Source organism: Coregonus clupeaformis, chromosome 30 (assembly GCF_020615455.1).
Source record: "Coregonus clupeaformis isolate EN_2021a chromosome 30, ASM2061545v1, whole genome shotgun sequence".
Taxonomy (NCBI): domain Eukaryota; kingdom Metazoa; phylum Chordata; class Actinopteri; order Salmoniformes; family Salmonidae; genus Coregonus; species Coregonus clupeaformis.
The window spans coordinates 46728105-46744249 of NC_059221.1; the positions used below are offsets into that span (position 1 = coordinate 46728105).

The window sequence follows — 16145 nt, forward strand, 5'->3', positions numbered from 1 at the left end:
AAAGAGAAGCTTTAATACAGAAATGCTCTTCTTTATCCTCTAAGCTCAGGAGGGGAAATTAAAAAAAGATTGCCAAGAAAAGTAATATTTAACACACACACATACACTCACTCAGGCAAACACACACCCACATATGCACACACACGCACACACAATGGCACACAAGAATGCGCATGCACTTACACACATAAACACATCCCCTGACCCTCACAAAGCTCAGTCAAGTTGATGTGGGAGACTGAGCCCCGCAGGGGACTGGCAGGCACAGAACAGCCTGAAGCCCAGGCAGTCTCAGGAACAAACCAGGGTTGGGGTCAATTTCATTTAAATTCAATTCAGGAAGTACACTGAAATTCCAATTCCAATTATTTTCAATGCTATTCAATGAGAAACATTTGGAATTGGAATTTGGTTTACTTTCTGAATTGGCTGGAATTGAAATGGAATTGACCCCAACCCTGGCACAAACTCACACACACACCCCTCACCTCTGACCCCCAGACTTGGGTGAAATACTGACTCCACACAATGAAAACGTTGTGGAGCAAAGTGTGAAAATCTGTCTCCAAGCATACTGTCAGTATGGACTACATTACAAGGTGTGAGAACATTCATCTATCTTAGGATATAGTACACTAACTATCATCAGACACACGACTGTCTCCCTCTCTCAACAGAGCCCTGCTTGCCACACTAATGAGAGTTGTATTAGTTTGGCCTTCCTTTACCTTCATAAACCTGTCAGATGGCCAGCACTCTAACCATGTATTTAACCTCTGACCTCTACTAACCCCTACCTAGGTGCCCTACCCAAATAACCCCTGAAATTAACCCCTTGGCCCTGACGCTAAACACGGTCAATATGTATCCAGGAAGTACCTGATAAGTTTATCTGTTTTACATTACGGGCACTTTGGCAACATTATACACACACAGTTTCTCTCCGCCTCTCTTCTTCCTCCTCCCTTCTGCTCTGTTCTCATCCATGCTCTCTTTTCTCTTTCTAACTTATTTTCCTCAACACGACTCTCACACACCCTTTCTTTCTCCCCCCTCTCTTTCTCTCTCTCTCCTCTCTCTTAGACAATGTGTATTTTCTCCCGAAGCTCTTGCTGTGGTTCGCAAGGATCCCACGGAGCAGGGGATAAACCCACTGGAATTGACTATGTTTACAAAGGACACACTCACACACACACACACACACTTACAAAACACACTTTCCTTCCTCCTTCCCATCACACATTTGTTCTCATGAATACACAGGGTCAGCTGTCACAGTCTATCAGATTCTATAATGGCGCCAGAGGAGATGGCTGACGTTTTACGGCCCCCTAACCAATTGTGCTATTATGTGTGTTTTTTAACGTTATTTGTAATTTATTCTGTACATAATGTTTCTGCCACTGTCTCTTATGACCAAAAAGAGCTTCTGGATATCAGGACAGCGATTACTCACCTCGTATTGGACGAAGATTCTTTCTTCAAAGAGTCAGACGCGAAGGATATTCTACAGACATGAGAAAGAGACGAAGATATCGTGGATGTAGGTCGGGGTGCCTTGTAAGGATCCGACGGCGAGCAAGTAATCTGCCTCTACCATCAGTCCTATTAGCCAACGTACAGTCATTGGAAAACAAAATAGACGACCTACGACCACGGATATCCTACCAACGGGACATTAAAGACTGTAATATCTTATGTTTCACCGAGTCGTGGCTGAACGACGACATGGATAACATACAGCTGGCTGGGTTTACGCTGCATCGATAGAACAGCTGCCTCCGGTAAGACAAGGGGTGGCAGTCTGTGTATATTTGTAAACAACAGCTGGTGCATGAAATCTAATACTAAGGAAGTCTCAAGGTTTTGCTCACCTGAGGTAGAGTATCTCATGATAAGCTGTAGACCACACTATTTACCAAGAGAGTTTTCATCTATATTTTTCGTAGCTGTCTATTTACCACCACAAACCGATACTAGCAGTAAGACTGCACTCATTGAGCTGTATAAGGCCATAAGCAAACAGGAAAACGCTCATCCAGAGGCAGCGCTCCTAGTGGCCAGGGACATTAATGCAGGGAAACTTACATCCGTTTTACCTAATGTTAAATGTGCAACCTGAGGAAAAAAACTCTAGACCACCTTTACTCCACACACAGAGACGCGTACAAAGCTTTCCCTCGCCCTCCATTTGGCAAATCTGACCATAACTCTATCCTCCTGATTCCTGCTTATAAGCAAAAACTAAAGCAGGAAGCACCAGTGACTCGGTTAATAAGGAAGTGGTCAGATGACACAGATGCTAAGCTACAGGACTGTTTTGCTAGCACAGGCTGGAATATGTTCCGAGATTCTTCCGATGGCATTGAGGAGTACACCACATCAGTCACTGGCTTCATCAATAAGTGCATCGATGACGTCGTCCCCACAGTGACCGTACGTACATACCCCAACCAGAAGCCATGGATTACAGGCAACATCCGCACTGAGCTAAAGGGTCGAGCTGCCGCGTTCACGGAGCAGGACTCTAACCCGGACGCTTATAAGAAATCCCTCTATGTCCTCCGACGAACCATCAAACAGGCAAAGAGTCAATACAGGACTAAGGTTGAATTGTACTACACCGGCTCCGACGCTCGTTGGATGTGGCAGGGCTTGCAAACTATTACTGACTAAAAAAGGGAAGCACAGCCGCGAGCTGCCCAGTGACACGAGCCTGCCAGATGAGCTAAATCACTTCTATGCTTGCTTTGAGGCAAGTAACACTGAAGTATGCATGAGAGCATCCGCTGTTCCGGATGACAATGTGATCACGCTCTCCGTAGCCGATGTGAGTAAGACCTTTAAGCAGGTCAACGTTCACAAGGCCGCAGGGCCAGACGGATTACCAGGACACGTACTCCGAGCATGCGCTGACCAACTGGAAAGTGTCTTCACTGACATTTTCAACATGTCCCTGACTGAGTCTGTAATACCAACATGTTTCAAGCAGACCACCATAGTCCCTGTGCCCAAGAACACTAAGATAACCTGCCTAAATGACTACCGACCCGTAGCACTCTGTAGCCATGAAGTGCTTTGAAAGGCTGGTCATGGCTCACATCAACACCATTATCCCAGAAACCCTAGACCCACTTAATTTGCATACCGCCACAACAGATCCATAGATGATGCAATCTCTATTGCACTCCACACTGCCCTTTCCCACCTGGACAAGAGGAACACCTACGTGAGAATGCTATTAATTGACTACAGCTCAGCGTTCAACACCATAGTGCCCTCAAAACTCATCACTAAGCTAAGGACCCTAGGACTAAACACCTCCCTCTGCAACTGGATCCTGGACTTCCTGACAGGCCGCCCCCAGTGGGTAATGGTAGGTAACAACACATCTGCCACGCTGATCCTCAACATGGGAGCTTCAAGTTCCTTAGTGTCCACATCACCAACAAACTATCATGGTCCAAACACACCAAGGCAGTCGTGAAGAGGGCACGACAAAGCCTATTCCCCCTCAGGAGACTGAAAAGATTTGGCATGGGTCCTCAGATCCTCAAAAAGTTATACATCTGCACCTTCGAAAGCATCCTGACTAGTTGCATTACTGCCTGGTATTGCAACTGCTCGGCCTCTGACCGCAAAGCACTACAGAGGGTAGTGCGTACGGCCCAGTACATCACTAGGGCCAAGCTTCCTGCCATCCAGGACCTCTATACCAGGCGGTGTCAGAGGAAGGCCCTAAAAAATGTATACGACTCCAGCCACCCTAGTCATAGACTGTTCTCTCTGGTACCACACGGCAAGCAGTACCGGAGCGCCAAGTCTAGGTCCAAAAGGCTTCTTAACAGCTTCTACCCCCAAGCCATAAGACTCATGAACAGCTAATCACTATTTGGACTATTTGCATTGTCACCCCACCCCACCCCCTCTTTTACGCTGCTGCTACTCTCTGTTTATTATCTATGCAATGTACATATTACCTCAATTACCTCGACCAACCTGTGCCCCTGCACATTGACTCTGTACTGGTACCCCTTGTATATAGCCTCCCTACTGTTATTTTATTTCACTGCTGCTCTTTAATTATCTTTAATTTTTATTTTTTACTTATCTATTTTTTACTTAACACTTATTTTTCTTAAAACTGCATTGTTGGTTAAGGGCTTGTAAGTAAGGTCTACACCTGTTGTATTCGGCGCCTGTGGCAAATAAAATGTGATTTGATTTGATTTGACATACATGTGTGCGTGTGTAGCTGTCAAGGTGATAATGACAGGTTTGAACCCTGTGTTCTGTAGAGATGCTTATCTGACTAAGCAGCAGGAATTCACACACATACACACACACACAAACCCGTGTGTGTACATCAGCACAAGCAGAACATTAATGATTTTACAAAAAATAGAATGAGTAAGGAAAATCTGAGGTGCTGATTCGCAAGCACAGTTCTCCCTCCGGTGGGTGACATAGGTACTACAAAACATTCTGTAACAAATGATATATGTTTCTTTAATCCATTGTTGAAACAGTCCCAAAATGTTTTGTATGTCAGCAATCAAGTTATCAAGATATATAACTTTCAAAATACAGAAATACAGCCGGTATGATGCATTTTGTGTCATATGAACCTGCGTTAATTCCTTTTTGGATGGGTGGGTGGATTGATTTATTGATTCATTTATTCATTGAACTCACGTTAGTTTGACCCAGGCCCGGTTTGAGATGTCGCCCTCATGCAGCAGGTTGTGACTAAGGTCCAGTACTCTCAGTTTGGCCAATTTACTCAGAACCCCTTCTGGTACCTCCTGTAACTGGTTATCACGCATCCTCAGCTCCTACTACACACACACACACACACACACACACACACACACACACACACACACACACACACACACACACACACACACACACACGCACACACACACACACACACAGATGTTTAGACGCACATAATATAGAAACACACAAGAATGTATTATAAGAATGTTCTGGATGGTGATGAGGAGACTCTGACCTGTAGGGAGCGGGGCAGGCCAAGGGGGAGGGAGCGGAACCTGTTTGAGTCCAATCGCAGGTACTGGACCCTCCTCAGCGGCTTGAAGGTCAAAGGGGACATGTTGCCGTCATGGAAGAGGTTCTCCTCCAGCTCCAAAGACAACAGATGGAACAGACCTGGGACACACACACACACACACACATACACATAAACACACACACACATACACATAAACACACACACACATACACATAAACACACACACACATACACATACACACACATACACATAAACACACACACACATACACATAAACACACACACACATACACATACACACACACACACACACATACACATAAACACACACACACATACACATACACACACACACACATACACATACACACACACACACATACACATAAACACACACACACATACACATAAACACACACACGCATACACATAAACACACACACGCATACACATAAACACACACACACATACACATTAACACACACACGCATACACATAAACACACACACGCATACACATAAACACACACACATACACATACACACACACACACACACACATACACATAAACACACACACACATACACATAAACACACACACACATACACATATACACACACACACATAACACACACTCACATACACATACACACACACACACACATACACATCAACACACACACACATACACATACACACACACACATACACATTAACACACACACACATACACATAAACACACACACACATACACATAAACACACACACGCATACACATAAACACACACACGCATACACATAAACACACACACACATACACATAAACACACACACACATACACATAAACACACACACACATACACATAAACACACACACACACACACACACACATATAAACACACACACACACACACATACTGATACATACAGTGGGGGAAAAAAGTATTTAGTCAGCCACCAATTGTGCAAGTTCTCCCACTTAAAAAGATGAGAGAGGCCTGTAATTTTCATCATAGGTACACGTCAACTATGACAGACAAAATGAGAATTTTTTTTCCAGAAAATCACATTGTAGGATTTTTAATGAATTTATTGGCATATGATGGTGGAAAATAAGTATTTGGTCAATAACAAAAGTTTCTCAATACTTTGTTATATACCCTTTGTTGGCAATGACACAGGTCAAACGTTTTCTGTAAGTCTTCACAAGGTTTTCACACACTGTTGCTGGTATTTTGGCCCATTCCTCCATGCAGATCTCCTCTAGAGCAGTGATGTTTTGGGGCTGTCGCTGGGCAACACAGACTTTCAACTCCCTCCAAAGATTTTCTATGGGGTTGAGATCTGGAGACTGGCTAGGCCACTCCAGGACCTTGAAATGCTTCTTACGAAGCCACTCCTTCGTTGCCCGGGCGGTGTGTTTGGGATCATTGTCATGCTGAAAGACCCAGCCACGTTTCATCTTCAATGCCCTTGCTGATGGAAGGAGGGTTTCACTCAAAATCTCACGATACATGGCCCCATTCATTCTTTCCTTTACACGGATCAGTCGTCCTGGTCCCTTTGCAGAAAAACAGCCCCAAAGCATGATGTTTCCAACCCCATGCTTCACAGTAGGTATGGTGTTCTTTGGATGCAACTCAGCATTCTTTGTCCTCCAAACATGACGAGTTTAGTTTTTACCAAAAAGTTATATTTTGTTTTCATCTGACCATATGACATTCTCCCAATCCTCTTCTGGATCATCCAAATGCACTTCAGACGGGCCTGGACATGTACTGGCTTAAGCAGGGGGGACACGTCTCGCACTGCAGGATTTGAGTCCCTGGCGGCGTAGTGTGTTACTGATGGTAGGCTTTGTTACTTTGGTCCCAGCTCTCTGCAGGTCATTCACTAGGTCCCCCGTGTGGTTCTGGGATTTTTGCTCACCGTTCTTGTGATCATTTTGACCCCACGGGGTGAGATCTTGCGTGGAGCCCCAGATCGAGGGAGATTATCAGTGGTCCTGTATGTCTTCCATTTCCTAATAATTGCTCCCACAGTTGATTTCTTCAAACCAAGCTGCTTACCTATTGCAGATTCAGTCTTCCCAGCCTGGTGCAGGTCTACAATTTTGTTTTTGGTGTCCTTTGACAGCTCTTTGGTCTTGGCCATTGTGGAGTTTGGAGTGTGACTGTTTGAGGTTGTGGACAGGTGTCTTTTATACTGATAACAAGTTCAAACAGGTGCCATTAATACAGGTAACGAGTGGAGGACAGAGGAGCCTCTTAAAGAAGAAGTTACAGGTCTGTGAGAGCCAGAAATCTTGCTTGTTTGTAGGTGACCAAATACTTATTTTCCACCATAATTTGCAAATAAATTCATTAAAAATCCTACAATGTGATTTTCTGGAATTTCTTTTCTCAATTTGTCTGTCATAGTTGACGTGTACCTATGATGAAAATTACAGGCCTCTCTCATCTTTTTAAGTGGGAGAACTTGCACAATTGGTGGCTGACTAAATACATTTTTTCCCCACTGTATGAGTGTCACAAAGAAGTGTGTGCGTTACATACAGGTGATTAAATCAACCTTCAACCTCTCTCTCAAACACAATTTCCACAAACATAAACACACACCTTTGAAGCTGTGAGGTGTGAGTCTGGTGATCTTGTTGTCATTCATCTTGAGCTCCTCCAGTGATGGTGGCAGCAGTGGGATCCGTGTCAGCTGGTTATCATCTAGGTTAAGCCTCCTCAGCCGGGTCAGATTCTACCAGGAAGTAGAGAGGAGATACATTTAAGAAAAACCTGCATCGGTTTAGATGACCGTTAAAACGGTCCTTTTCTGTAAATCTAGCTTGACCCTGGTCTTTATTTAGAGCCTGTATTGGTGTGGTCTGGTTGATCTGTACCCAGTGAAACCATTGAGCTGTGTCACTCTCCCAGTAACTCTGCCCTGTTCCTCCCGCCTCTGTCATTACTGGTTGAACGGATATCATAAAATCATTTCTTCTTAAAATAATCTCCTCTTTTCATCTCAAGCCCATTGGCTGTAGTCATGTACTGTATATTTCACTTGAACATGTGCGCGCACACACACACACACACACACACACACACACACACACACACACACACACACTTAGCCGATCTCTTAAGAGGAAGCCAGTGCACCAGAGTCTGTGCTCCTGCTGTAGTCCAGCCCCTTGATCAGGATCTGAGGTCTGTCAGCCAATTACCAGCTACCATTATAGGAATATACTGACTCAGTTACTGTCAGCCAGTTACCAGCTACCATTATAGGAATATACTGACTCAGTCACTGTCAGCCAGTTACCAGCTACCATTATAGGAATATACTGACTCAGTCACTGTCAGCCAGTTACCAGCTACCATTATAGGAATATACTGACTCAGTTACTGTCAGCCAGTTGCCAGCTACCATTATAGGAATATACTGACTCAGTTACTGTCAGCCAGTTGCCAGCTACCATTATAGGAATATACTGACTCAGTTACTGTCAGCCAGTTACCAGCTACCATTATAGGAATATACTGACTCAGTTACTGTCAGCCAGTTACCAGCTACCATTATAGGAATATGCTGACTCATGCATGACTGCCCTGGTCTTGTAATGTAATAATAATCTAGTTACTTATCTAGAGATCTCGAGCCCCCAACCCTTACTCTCCAGCAGGTCTTTCATACAGCAGGGTAGGGGTGTAAAGCTGGTGAAACTTACAGAGAAGAGGTGGTGGCTGAGTGAGTCATCATCCAGTCGGTTTTTGCTCAGGTCTATACTCTCCAGGTTGGGAAGACCAGAGAAACCCCGCGAGGAAATAAGACTGATACTGTTCTCTGTCAGACACACATATAGAGGTACAATCACACTGACATATACACTAATATACTCACTAATATACTCACTAATATTCTCACTAATATACACACTAATATACACACTAATATACTCACTAATATACTCACTAATATTCTCACTAATATACTCACTAATATACACACTAATATACTCACTAATATACACACTAATATACACACTAATATACACACTCATATACTCACTCATATACTCACTAATATACTCACTAATATACACACTAATATACACACTAATATACTCACTCATATACTCACTAATATACACACTAATATACTCACTCATATACTCACTAATATACACACTAATATACACACTAATATACAAACTAATATACTCACTAATATATACACTAATATAAACACTAATATACTCACTAATATATACACTAATATACACACTAATATACACACTAATATACACACTAATATACTCACTAATATACACACTAATATACTCACTAATATACACACTAATATACTCACTAATATACACACTAATATACACACTAATATACAAACTAATATACTCAGTAATATACACACTAATATATACACTAATATACACACTGATATACAGACTAATATACACACTAATATACTCAGTAATATACACACTAATATACTCACTAATATACACACTAATATATATACTAATATACTCACTAATATACACACTAATATACTCACTAATATACACACTAATATACACACTGATATACTCACTAATATACTCACTAATATACACACTAATATTAACACTAATATACACACTAATATACACACTGATATATACACACTCACTAATGTCATAGATACACAATACATTATTTTATACAGTGCATATTACCTTTCACAACACACATTTCATATTACTCCCGCCCACCCCCTCACCTGCCAGGTCCAGGGTCGTGATCCCCAGGTCAGTAATGATTGGGAGGTGATTCATGCCAACCCCCCTGCAGCTGATTTGTCCGTTAGACGTTTGACACGTCCCTGGGAGAGACTCTGTGAAGCTGGTCCTTGCTACTGTCTGATTGGTGGGAGACTCTGTCCCCTCTTCTTCTTCCTCCTCTTCCTCTTCCTCCTAGTAATACAAATACAAATTATCATCATCATCATAATCCTAATCATCCTAATCATCATAATTGTCATCATCATCATTATCCTTAGCCTGATGAAAGGATCCTGAGTTCATATAAGGGGGGGAGGGACGTACCTCCTCCTCTTCCTCCTCTTCAGAATCATCTTCATCTTCTTCCTCATCATCTTCCTCTTCCTCTGCCTTCTCTGTTTCCATCAGTCTGTTCTTGTCACTGTGTAGTTCCTTTAGTGTGGTCCTGAGAACGCCTTCCTGTTCAGCTCCCCCACTTGTGCCCGGCTTCTTCCAGCCATGTAGGGGGCGCCCTAGATCTGCCTGGATGAGGGGATCATTCTTAAAAGGTTCTAAGCTGACATATGGAAATGTTTTAAGATGGTCATACTATGGATCACTTAGCTATTTGATTTTGAATTTTAGGACCCCTTGAGGTATTACAAAAAACATACAAAAATGGTTTGATAAAATATTGAATTTGGCCTTTGCTACTATAGCCCATAGAAACGCATTGAATAACACATTAATAAATGGCAAAAAAAGACAGTCAAAAAATAAATCATAAGAAACAAGGTTTTGAAGTGTCTGTCCTGTATCTAGGAGATATAAGAAAGCTCAGGTAATACATATTTATATATATTATTATTTTTGTACACATATTTAACCCCTTTTTTGGGTTGGCACAAAACTACCTTCATACTTCCATACATTTAAAAAAAAAACAGTACCGGATACCTTCTGACAAGTCCCGTGACACGTGTGGGGGGTCATAGAACAAAACGGAGAACACTATCATTTTCGTGAGAATCTCCTCTTTCCACAGTGGGGTCACATTAGTTTGCAGACCAAATGGTTCGGACGCTACAAACAGAAGTTGTCACATCAACTGTACCGACTTCAGATGAGTCCCCTGACACTTGTGGGGGTCCCCTTTCCATAGAGTGGTCAGAATAGTTTGTAGGTCAAACAATTCGGACCCTACAGACGTTTTTCGCGAGAAGACCGATTTTCGGGATGTCTCATGGTCTGATAAACACCGCTCCAGCTCTGCCACCTTTCACCGCAGATACGGAAGTGCTACATCGGCGGATGCGGTGGATTGAGAGGCATCCAATACAAAAACAACGGTGCGTCAATCGACTCTGGGAGGATAAAGGAGAATTGAAGACATTAGCCTCATAAAGGTCTGTATACCTACCACTCTGTATGCAATGGCCTCTACAGTTGCTGCATGTCTCCTTCCCGCCGCTCCTCTCCTCCCTCTGCTCGGCTCCATCTCTCTGTCCTTTCTCATCTGCTCATCCCTCACTCTCCCCTTCTCCTCCTCCTCTTCAATTATTGGATTCTCGTCCTTCCTGCCTTCTTCCTCATCCCTGACTTCTTCCTCATTCGGTAATGAGGTGAGGGGTAGGGCTGAGAGAGACGGTTAGATTTCAGCATTAGAGATTAAGGTAAAACTATATTTTATAAACAACATTTCATGGGTTTAGACTCTTAAAATCCCCACTGTTTTGGCGGACTGCAAGGGGCTGTTTAAGGACAGCTCTGTCAACTATAGAGAGCACTCAGAGAATGCATAGAAGAGGCATACAGAGACTTACTCACCTGATGAAAGACTTGTGGCGACTACAGGTACGTCTGACTCCGTAATAGCTGTACCGATCACAGTTGTTTCTGTAACAGGTATGTCTGTCAGATTTGGGTCTGTGGCATGTGTGTCCATTATAGGAATGTATGTGGCAGGTTGGTGGGTTACTAGAGTCTCTGCATAGATTTTATCGGGTTCCCTCGCTTCATGTTCCATGGTCCATGGTCCATGCTCATGTTCCACCTCATGTTCTATCTCATGTTCTTTGGGGATCAGAGTTAGAACCCCTACACTGAGAACACTCACACACAGACACAGAACCCAAAGTCTCAGCATTGTCACGTCAAGTCTCTGGATATGAGCCCACAGTATTACAGCTGGTCAAGTCCAAAACCCAGGATTGGAGACTGTACTAGTCCAAGACAAACTAACTGGGATAATCCAAGACAAACTAACTGGGATAATCCAAGACAAACTAACTGGGATAGTCCAAGACAAACTAACTGGTATAGTCCAAGACAAACTAACTGGTATAGTCCAAGACAAACTAACTGGTATAGTCCAAGACAAACTAACTGGGATAGTCCAAGACAAACTAACTGGGATAATCCAAGACAAACTAACTGGTATAGTCCAAGACAAACTAACTGGTATAGTCCAAGACAAACTAACTGGGATAGTCCAAGACAAACTAACTGGGATAGTCCAAGACAAACTAACTGGTATAGTCCAAGACAAACTAACTGGGATAGTCCAAGACAAACTAACTGGGATAATCCAAGACAAACTAACTGGTATAGTCCAAGACAAACTAACTGGTATAGTCCAAGACAAACTAACTGGGATAGTCCAAGACAAACTAACTGGTATAGTCCAAGACAAACTAACTGGGATAATCCAAGACAAACTAACTGGGATAATCCAAGACAAACTAACTGGTATAGTCCAAGACAAAAATAACTATAGACAAGGAAAAACTTTGAAACCTGGGCTGTTTCTGAAACCACCTCCAGTCCAGAGTCTTGGAGTAAAGAGAAGTAACAAAGATCCTCCTGAGTATAGCAGCACCTGCAGAAGCAAAAATCAGGCAAAGATTAAACCTGTGAAGCAGAAGAGACGTGGACGACAGAACTCCCAAGAGACTCCCGACTCTTTAAGCACTCTCCCCAGAGGATACTGTACCAGCAGAACTAAAAGTGAGAGGTGAAAAAGAGAAAGAGGGGATGGAAGAGGAGGAGGAGGGCACAGAAAGGAGAGAGAGGGGGGAAAAAGTAGATTCTCACATTCTAAACAAAGGCCTTCGTTCATCTCTCCAGAAAACACAGATCACCCCTCCTCTCCTGTCCTCTGCCCTCCTCTCTTGTCCTCTCCTGTCCTCTTTTGTCCTTTCTTGCCCTCTCCACTCCTGTTCTCTCCTGTCCTCTCGGCCTTAAACTAACAAACACCTGGGTGGAGAAAGAGAGGTGGGGAGATAGAGAGAGCGACAGAGAGAGAAAGATAGAGAGAGAGAGGTGGGGAGCGAGAGAGAGAGAGAAAGAGAGAGAGAGAGAGGTGGGAAGCGAGAGAGAGAGAGAAAGAGAGAGAGAGGTGGGGAGCGAGAGAGAGAGAAAGAAAGAGAGAGAGAGAGAGAGAGAGAGAGAGAGAGAGAGAGAGAGAGAGAGAGAGAGAGAGAGAGAGAGAGAGAGAGAGAGGGAGAGAGAGAGAGAGAGAGAGAGAGAGAGAGAGAGAGAGAGAGAGAGAGAGAGAGAGAGAGAGAGAGAGAGAGAGAGAGAGAGAGAGAGAGAGAAAGATAGAGAGAGAGAGGTGGGAGCGAGAGAGAGAGTATAGAAAGATAGAGAGAGAGGTGGGGAGCGAGAGAGAAAGAAAGAGAGAGAGAGAGAGAGAGAGAGAGAAAGATAGAGAGAGAGGGGTGAGGAGTGAGAGAAAGAGAGAGAGAGAGAGAGAGAGAGAGAGAGAGAGAGAGAGAGAGAGAGAGAGAGAGAGAGAGAGAGAGAGAGAGAGAGAGAGAGAGAGGTGGGGAGCGAGAGAGAGAGAAAGATAGAGAGAGAGATAGATGGAGAGAGGTGGGGAGAGAGAGCGAGAAAGAGAGAGAGAGAGAGAGAGAGAGAGAGAGAGAGAGAGAGAGAGAGAGAGAGAGAGAGAGAGAGAGAGAGAGAGAGAGAGAGAGAGAGAGAGAGAGAGAGAGAGAGAGAGAGGTGGGGAGTGAGAGAGAGAGCGAGACAGAGAGAGAGAGAGAGAGAGGTGGGGAGAGTGAGAGAGAGAAAGAAAGAAAGAAAGAGGTTGGGAGAGGGAGAGAAACAGGAAGGGGGGCAGCTAGAGAGAGAAATAGGGAGGGAAATAGACAGAAATTATTTTACACACAATGGTGATGATGACATCATTTGTGTTTGCAGGAGACAGTGGTCTGTCATGCTGTTTTGTCTGTCACAGACAAATGGGTTTGGTGGGATGTTCCTGGTCGACATAGGGAGTAAGGATGAAGCTGCCCTCAGACTCTGATCTATGGTCAGTTTATACAGGAGGCTGCTGAGGGGAGAATAGCATAATAATGGCCGGAACAGAGCAAATGGAATGGCATTAACCACATGGAAACCATGTGTTTGATGTATTTGTTACCATTCCACTAATACCGTTCCAGTCATAATAATAATAATAATAATATGCCATTTAGCAGACGCTTTTATCCAAAGCGACTTACAGTCGTGCGTGCATACATTTTTTTTGTGTATGGGTGGTCCCGGGGATCGAACCCACTACCTTGGCGTTACAAGCGCCGTGCTCTACCAGCTGAGCTACAGAGGACCACGAGCCCTTTCTCCCCAATTAAGGTGCCACCAACCTTCTGTGTCAGTTTTGCGTTCTTTGAATAAACTGATCCTGGATCTGTGTCTACATAAGAGAAAGCAGACAATAACTGCTCTGGTTGGAGTCACCTCTGTCTGGCCTCCTTCCATTGGCATCTACAGTATGTACGAAAAGAGGTAAGACCGTTTTAGAAATGAAAAATAGCCTTGTCAAGGCTGTAACACACATACAATCGCTAACAAACCCCATCTCCCTCAAACACACATATTATACAATCTCTGCATATATACAGCATACACACACACACACACACACACACACACACACACACACACACTGACTGAACCAAGCAGGTGCCACTTCTGTTGTTGGCTAACCTCACACTGCAGAGTGAATCTTGCTGACTTGTCACTCTCTGTTTGCATAGTAAATACACACACACACACACACACACACACACACACACACACACACACACATAATGTATATACATTAGCAATGTGTATATGTCATTGCCAGGCACTTGCTCAGATGTCATCTGTTACAACCTCAGCAACACACACATGCTTCTTTACAATGTGTGTATATTCATCACACACTGTATATCACAGACAACAGCTATGCAGGGTTACAAGGTGTACATTTACAGAAATATCAAATGATGTGAATATAAATATATGATATCTGAGGTTCCAGAGGAGTCCCAGGTCAAAAACCAACCTAGCCACTACATACCAATGTTTAGTGTGTGTGTGCACAAGAGTGCATTTGTGCGTTTTTGTGTGTGTGTGTGTGTGTGCGTTTGTGCATTAATGACTAGTCCTAGAACGTCAGAGAGGGTGATAATCCCAGCCCATCCAGACCTCCAGTCCAAAAGGTCCATTTGGGAGCAGACAGAGGTGTTGTTCGTTTTACAGTAAACACTCAAACAGACAGATACTTGTCCTGAGGTGACTTACCAGAGTAAACATTGGAGAGACACGAGACAACACACCTAAATTTGACTGTCTGACAAGAACATGCAGTAAACCACAACCCCACTCTTCCCAATCTTTCCTCTAACCTCATCTCCCAATCCCAAAGACACCCCAGACAGAAAGTTCTTACGTCTCTTATTTTTGTCTCCTATTTCTCCTCCCTTTCCAATGTCTATCCAAATGTCTCCCTCCTCCCACAATCCCCCTCTTGCTGTACCTCCTCGTACTCCTGTCTTTACAATAACAGGGTTGTAGACACAGACAGGAGTCAGTGTTGTAGAGACAGACAATCTGACCAGTGCCAACCCCTTCCAGTATATGACATTTATATTACATTTACCCCCAATGTATCACATTCAGCATCCATATGCTAAACCTCTGTCCAGCCAAACATATCCATTACTCAGTACTATCCTACATCGAAAACAAACAACGTTGGGCCAAGTTTTTATTTCAGCATAACCGTGACAAACAAGCCATGAGTTGGCACAAGCGACCAGGAAGCCTCAATAAGTCTATCGGTAACTATACTGGTCTTGCACACCACAGGCCATCCACTAGGTTTGGTATAGCCAAAGCTGAGGAGTGGGGCTGGGGAAATGTAATCACCTTCATTGTCATCAAATTCATTGATGGAGCTATGAATGCAAGGAATTACAGTCCATGAGATAGGCAAGATAATTTTAAACATACGTTTATACTATACATTGTTTTGTTACCAACAACAACTGAAACATAAACAATGGAATAGGCCACA

General features: G+C 43.4%; 1 long non-coding RNA gene across 1 annotated transcript; it reads right to left on the minus strand.

The window, feature by feature from the left end:
* Positions 1–7726: 7726 nt before the first annotated feature.
* LOC121546578 lies at positions 7727–9872 on the minus strand. Its single transcript, XR_006657648.1, has 3 exons — positions 9817–9872; positions 8768–8883; positions 7727–7794 (listed from the first exon to the last, which is right to left on the minus strand). It is a non-coding gene; the product is annotated as an uncharacterized LOC121546578 (long non-coding RNA).
* Between the last annotated feature and the right edge of the window lie 6273 nt (positions 9873–16145).